Here is a 7,277-nt window from a genome sequence, read left to right as displayed (position 1 = left end):
CAAGCTCTGTGGGAATAATCTGTTGGCATTATGTGAACCTGTATGAGGACATAATGACATTGTATGTTGTCATTGATGTCAATATGATGAAGAGAAGAGAACCGGTTTAACACTGTGAACTGACATTTGTGCCAAAGTGAAGTGGTGTGTTTGTTCAAGGTGAACTGACATATGGTTATGGGAACCGACACATGGAAGTGTTGTATGACTACCGGTTGGTAGCCTCAACTTCAGGGTTTCCAGTTGAAGTGCTTCAAGCCTATGTGGCTCAACCGGTGACTTTGTGTGATGAGTTAGTATTGTAACATAGAATAGATCGTGTTGCCACGTCAGCCTTGTGCGCGTGAAGGATCTTGCATGGAGGAGATTGTTCCTATCTACCTCAGGAATGTGCGAAGTCTGTAAACAGTGATAACATGTGATGGGTTATCAACCGCCATGAAATTGGTGGAAAATGGATGATGGAGAATGTCTTGAGATTGGATCAAGACTGTTGCATTTAATGCAGTGTGCTCAACGGTCAGGATTGAACCGTTTGAATTCCTTAACCTAACAGGTTTAGGGTTTAGGGTTTATGCTATCGACCTATCTGTTTTCCTATAAGGTCGATGTTGTGATTCTTTCTAGGGTTGTTGGCAAAAGTTGTGTGCGCGTATCTAAGAGAAGAGATATGTGATTCTTGCCAGACCAAAGGAGAGAAGTGATACCTGTAGAGTGTAAGTGCAGAAGGTGAAGAGGAGCTTAAGCAGATCTGCATTAGCATTGAGTGCTGTTACCAGATCATTGTAATACCTGTTGATCTCTAACCACTTCAACAGTTGAGAAATCCCTTAATAGGGTAGCTTTAACCGGCTTGTTGTAAATCCTTTAACAGTGTGACTCAAAACCATTGAGTTCTTGAAATCATCTAACAAGGTAACCTTTAATAGGGTTTAACCCTTAACCAGGTATTCTAGCCATCCCTTAACTAGGTGATCTCTAATAGGATCGGTTTTTAACAGAACCTATTGTATCAGTCTTTAACCGGACAAGGCTCCTAAAAGAGCAAACTTCTAAAGAGTTCAAAACAAGCTTGTGGGTATTCATCCCCACTGTGGTTTTTCCCAGTTGGGTTTCCACGTGAAAAATATGTGTGTCATGTGTGATGTCTTCTTCATGTGACGCTTTGTTGTTTTCTGTCAAGCAGTGAATCATGTTGATCTAGCTGCTTATATGTATATCTTTGATGGTAGTGTGTAGGAGAAAAAGTGACACTAAGCAAACATGCCCTAATCTCACTTTCAACCACACACTTGTGGAATACGAAAGAGCCTAGAGGTATCACAAAATTGGCTACTTCTTTTTGTGGAAGAGAGAGCCACGGGCTACCTATTAGGATTTCTATTCCTTTGTTGTAATTGAAAGATAAAATAATGCAAGTTCAATTCCTAACCCCAAAGTGCAAGTATGAACTAATAACAAGATTGCAGAATTGAACTTAAACAATGGAAAGTTGTAAACACAAGGACAAGAAAAGAATGTAAATGCGTACCTGGAGTTAAAATCTGACTGAAAATGTTCGGGACAGGGGCGCGGGCGCCACTGTCCTGATTCTGCCCCTGAAACTGCTCTGGAAATTGCTGTTTTGCAACCTGGAAAAGCTGTCAAAAATGCTGAAAATGCTGTCTGTCAGGAGGACCAGGGCGCCCAGCGCCCCTGTCCTGGCAGGACCAGGGCGCCCCATGCCCCTGTCCTGGTCTTCTGCTCTGAAACTGGGTGTGTGGTTCCGTCTCCGTCTGCTTCTTTCGGATCTGTAACTTGCGGCGTCGTCTGAATCCCGAAATCTGCACTTATATCTGAAAGAGGTGTTTGGGCGGCTATATAGGGTTTTGCCTTAGTCAAACCCCCGCTTCGGTGATTTCCACCTCCACGAATAGCCAAGTTGTATTGTAAAATGTATTGTGTGTGCAGACCTAGTGTGTGTGCAAGGTCCTTAAATGCAAGAAAGCAAACTAGAGCAACCTAGAAAGTAAACCCTAATTGCTTGTAAATGATAATGTAAATGCTCTAAATCAAGATGCAAAGTGATCTAAAGCATGAATAAAGGATATATTGAAGCTCATGCAAAGACATGAAAATAACATGAAATCATACCCAACACTCAAGGGAGGAGTGCAAGCCAATCTTCAGTCGGTAATCTCCTATTGTTCTTCAATGTCTCCCAAGCCCTAAATGAATGAAATTGATGAATGCTTGATGGATGGATGTTGAATGTTATTGAAGTCTTCAAAGATCTACTCTTTCGCTGCATAGAAGGTCCTCCAAAGCCAAAATTCAGATCCTTTCAAATGAAGAAAGAGAGCTCTTATATATGAAACCCTAGGTCTTAATTTCAACTTTTGGCCGACCTAGAGATTGAATATCCCACCAATTTCTTGGGGTTAAGCTTTATTTTATGATTGGATCGCGCTCCTAAAATTTCGGGAAAAATGTCCGGGACCATGTGCACTCCGGGCGCCACGGTCCCGACAACTTTTCACCAAATTTTCAGGGCCGTCAGATATGATGATTTTAGAGAGAATCCTGAAGTTACAGGTGATTTCGAGATGTTTTGACCCCCGAAACCAAGCCCCCAAGTTCGAAATAGGACTTAATTAGGGTTTTTGATTGAGTGATGTATTGGAGGAATAAAATGCGAAGGGCGCGCTTTAGTGAAAGGGCCCAACTTTATGATGTAGAGAATGATGAAATAGGACCTTTAGACCTAATTAATTCAATTAATTAAGTGCTAAAGGGGAAATGCAATGCAAAGTGCAACTACGCCAAGGCGGGTGCTAAACTAGGTGTTAAATTGTACCACTTTAGCAAGTGCGTACAATTTAGGACGCTACATTTAGCCCCCACTTTAGTGGTCATATGAACACTACGTGCATATGCAAGCTAAAGTACAGAAAAGTAAACATTATTTGAAAAAGGATATATCCATAAGTCTGTCGAACGAAGCCCCCAGCGGTATCTGCAGTACACAGTTAGGAACCGCACCCTACAAAACACACGTTAGATCACAAAATCACCTAATGCTTACTAAGGAAGGTGATGAAAATTCGAGGGTAGCTATATGCCCCCCCCTATTTCGGCTTGCTAATTTTATTGAGTTGAAACAGGGTATCATGTTTACCACTCCGAATTTAAAGAAAATTGATGACAAATGCTCACAAGAAGATTTGATATGAGATCAAAAACTAATGGAGAATCATTTGGTAAGAAAGAGGACCAAATCTCAATTCCAACACAACAAAGAGTGTGAGGATTTGAGAGTTCTCTAACACAAGATGAAGGATGTAAATGGAAACAAAATGCAAAGAGAAGAAAAGAAAGGAAAAAAGCATGAATACACACATTGGTGATCCATGAGAAGAATAGTGAGAGAGAAAAACATGGACTTCTCGCCCCTAGATCTTGTCTAGGTGATCCATGTGAAAAAGGACATGGAAAACTAGCCCCTAGAGTCTGTCTAGGTGATCCATGTAAGGGAGGAGAGTGAGAAAGTCTAGCCTTATGCCACTAGTTCCACTCAACCTCGTGCATGTGTGTGTAAGGGAGGTTAGAAGCATCTCATAGGAGTCTATGCCCGAGTATGCTACAACCTGCATATGTATAGTACAAAAGCGTGACATCTCGCTCTAAGAGTCTATGCTCTGGTTCCGAGAATAATCACCTTGCATAAAAGAAAAATGGAGACATCTCGCTCTAAGAGTCTGTGCTCTGGTTCCGAGAATGACCCATTGCTCAAAAAGTGTAATGTTTATGTCATAAGCAAAGTAGAACAAGGATACCTACCTTCATCACAAAAGAAGATACCCCAAAAATGCAACAATGTCATAGATCCAAGCAAGAGAGTTTTGCACTCTTTAAGCAAGGATAAGATAGTTGAAAAGGGATATCTTGTAGTATGTGTAAAGGAGATCCTTAGAGGAGAAGAGATCTTTGTACAAAAGACATCTATCCCCGAGAGGAATTGTCTTAGACAAATATAACATCTTCTAGAATAAGACAAAGAAGGGAATGAGAATGCAATACTTCCTTCTTTTGCGAGGTGAAAGTGATTCTTAATGAAGGATGACGCTCTTTTTAACCCAATTAGGAGAGTGAATTCGTTATGGATGTATTTTACCAAGTGCAAAAGAGGTTGTAGTCAAGGACTTACACCTCTTGTAAGAGAGAACCCTTGAACAAACAACAACAAATGCGTACAAGGCATAATATCAAGTAATAAAGTCCACACCATCCACAAAATAGGAAAAAGTGGATCCTTAGTTAAAAATAAGGAAAGATCATTGCCTCCCAAGGATAAGGACAATGAGAAGGACTTACACAATCTTCTAGGGAGAGATTTGGACATAAGCAAAAGAAGAGATGTATGGAATCATTCTTGTCCCCATAGGAACAAGAAAATTAGGCTATTATGTTGCTTCAAAAAATATGATTGCACTTGAAATTGTACCATCATGAATGACAATGAGCCCCCAGTAAATGAGCTACCAATGTCACATAATGATGAGCAACATAATAGCCATTAATGTTATTTAAAGACATGATAGACTAAATGAGGTATTTGAATATGACATGTTAAATGCTCAACTATAAGTGAGATCAAAAACATGTATAAAATGATAAAAATTGAAGAAGAAAAGTCACATGAAATCTTAGAAGAGGGATGAGTGTAATTTATTAGAGCCTTATCCCTAGAGGAAAGGACTTTATGATGAATAGGAGATAAAGATTCATAAGTGGATTTAGAAATTTGAGGGGAGTCATAAAGAGATTTGTTCATTTCCAAGATTTCCTTATGAGGGGAATGAGAGTTGACAGAAGTAGAAGATGATTTAGTTGAAGTGAGATCATCATCACTACTAAATATAGCATTCACATTGAGAGATGGTCTTTTAGATGCTTTGGTGGGCTTGCAGGGATTATAGCCAAGTCCAAAGGCATAATTGTGAAGATTATTCTCTAGAGGAACCTTTATCCCTTGTTCGTGAGCGCCACAACCATTTCCATGATACCCATGCTTAGCAAAATTGCGAAAACCACGACCATAACGATCAGCCATTTCAGAAAGAGAAGGCGGTTTTTCATAAGACAAAGAATCAAACTCTTCAGAATTAGAAGTGTGAGGAGAAGAAGTTTGAGAAGCGGCCACAAAATTATTACTCATAGGTTCAGGTAAGACTGATTGATCTCTAGTTTCTTCCTTCTTTTTAACTTTAAGCTCTCTAGGAGGAACCCTATACTCACCTACAAAGGTGGGATTAAAGTCAAGAGATCCCCAATCGTCATCTACGAGAACCTTCTCAGGATCAAAAGCCTTTTTATGCGTATATTCAAGTCGAGAAGGATCTTCTTCAGGAGCTTCAGACTCATCCAAAGAATTTTGATTATCAGAGGGTAAGGATTCATCCATAGGTATCTTGTTCAAAGAGTCATTACTAGAAGAGGAAGGCTTAGATGTTTACAAACAAGCTTGAAAATTAGTATCACCTATCAAGGTATATGTCTTATTGTTATAAATGAATTTAACTTGTCTATGCAATGTAGAGGGGACAGCTTGCATACCGTGAATCCAAGGTCTCCCTAATAACAAGTTGTATGTTAGATTTCCTGACATAACATGGATAGGAGTAGGCAAAGTAATAGGTCCCACTGTGATGGATAAGGTGATAATACCTAATGAAGACTTAGCCACATTATCAAAGCCTCGAATGGGACGAGAGTCAGGCTCAATAAGGGATGTATCCACATTCATCTTATGCAATAGATTAATGCTACACACATTAAGGCCAGAACCATTATCTACCAGTGTTCATCTTATAGCAGTGTCATTTATGATAACCACAATCATCAAGGGATCATATTGATGTTGAATTTCACTAGTAGGCAACTCATCTTGAGTAAACACAATTTGAGTTTTAGGATTCATCACAGAGTTAACCAAAGACACTATATTACTAGATGTATTAGGTGGAGGAACATTCAAATCTTTCAAGGCATCTTGTAACATTCCATGATGAGTGGAAGAAGTTTGGATCAAATCCCAAAGGGATATCTTAGCAGGGGTAGCTTTGAGTTGTTCTATGAGATCATATTCCTTACCAAGAACTTGTGAAATACGTGGAGCTTGAGGAAGAATAGGTTGGGAAGGAGGAAGTGAATTTGGGATAACTAGAGGAGGATTAGGTTGCCTATTGTTTCTAGTATTATAAGTATGGGCAACCGCATGATAACTCTCTCTAGTCAATTGCTTAGCATACTCATAAGGGCTCTTAGAGGAATAACCTCCTTGCACAGTAATAACAGGTTTCTTAGGAGTGCAAAAAGAATCATTAGCATAACCACCTTGAACCACTAAGATAGGCTTATTTAAAGGTTGAGAATTTTGAGAAGGACAAGCACCTTGGACAGTGAAGAGAGGTTTGTTAGGTGTTTCATTCACATGTATCAAATTGATTGAGGATGGTTTAGAGGAATGAACAAAAGTGTTGGAAGAATTATTGATAGTCTTCTCTTGCACTAAAATCTTATCACAGATTAAATCAATTTTAGGAGAGAGACAAGGGATAGGCATTGATGTTCTAGTAGGAAGAGTAATACTAGGAAAGGTCATATCATCCTCTATCATCAAAGGATCTACATGGGGAATAAACTCTCTAGGAGAAGGATTAACATTACTCTCTAAAGTCTCACTTTTGGGAGGGAGATCTTTGAAAGAGATGTTAACCATCTTGCTTTGAACTAGGGTTTCCTTATGAGTAGAACCAAGTTGAGGAGAGGGAGATGCTTTATTTTTAGAGGGAGAATAATTGAGATTCAAGGAAGGTGAGAAACTATCAAGGGAGTTTTCAATCTTGATTTCATCCCTTTTGGCTAGGGGTAGAGAATAATCTATACCTTCTTCTAATGGTTCATCCCAAATAGTGAAGTTGTTGAAAGGAATGTTTGAAGCATTGTCAATTTCGGGAGAGGAGATAACATTGTTTATTAATTCTGCATCCTTAGGAGGGAGAGCATCAATAGATGTGTTAAACTCATCCTCTTTCCTCAAAATATGTTCAATAGGGGAGAGAGAATTAAGGAAATTGCTTATTATTTCATCTTCTTTCTCTAAGGGATGCTTATGGGTAAGACAAACTTTAGGAGAAGGGTAAGCATTTATCATTAATTCATCATCTCTAGTGGGAATTTTGTTGGAAAAGGAAAGGCCATCACTAGGAAATGTAGGGATAATGTCATCTTCTTGC

This window comes from Cryptomeria japonica, chromosome 3 (assembly GCF_030272615.1).
Source record: "Cryptomeria japonica chromosome 3, Sugi_1.0, whole genome shotgun sequence".
NCBI lineage: Eukaryota > Viridiplantae > Streptophyta > Pinopsida > Cupressales > Cupressaceae > Cryptomeria > Cryptomeria japonica.
Note: the sequence above shows the minus strand (reverse complement) of the source record.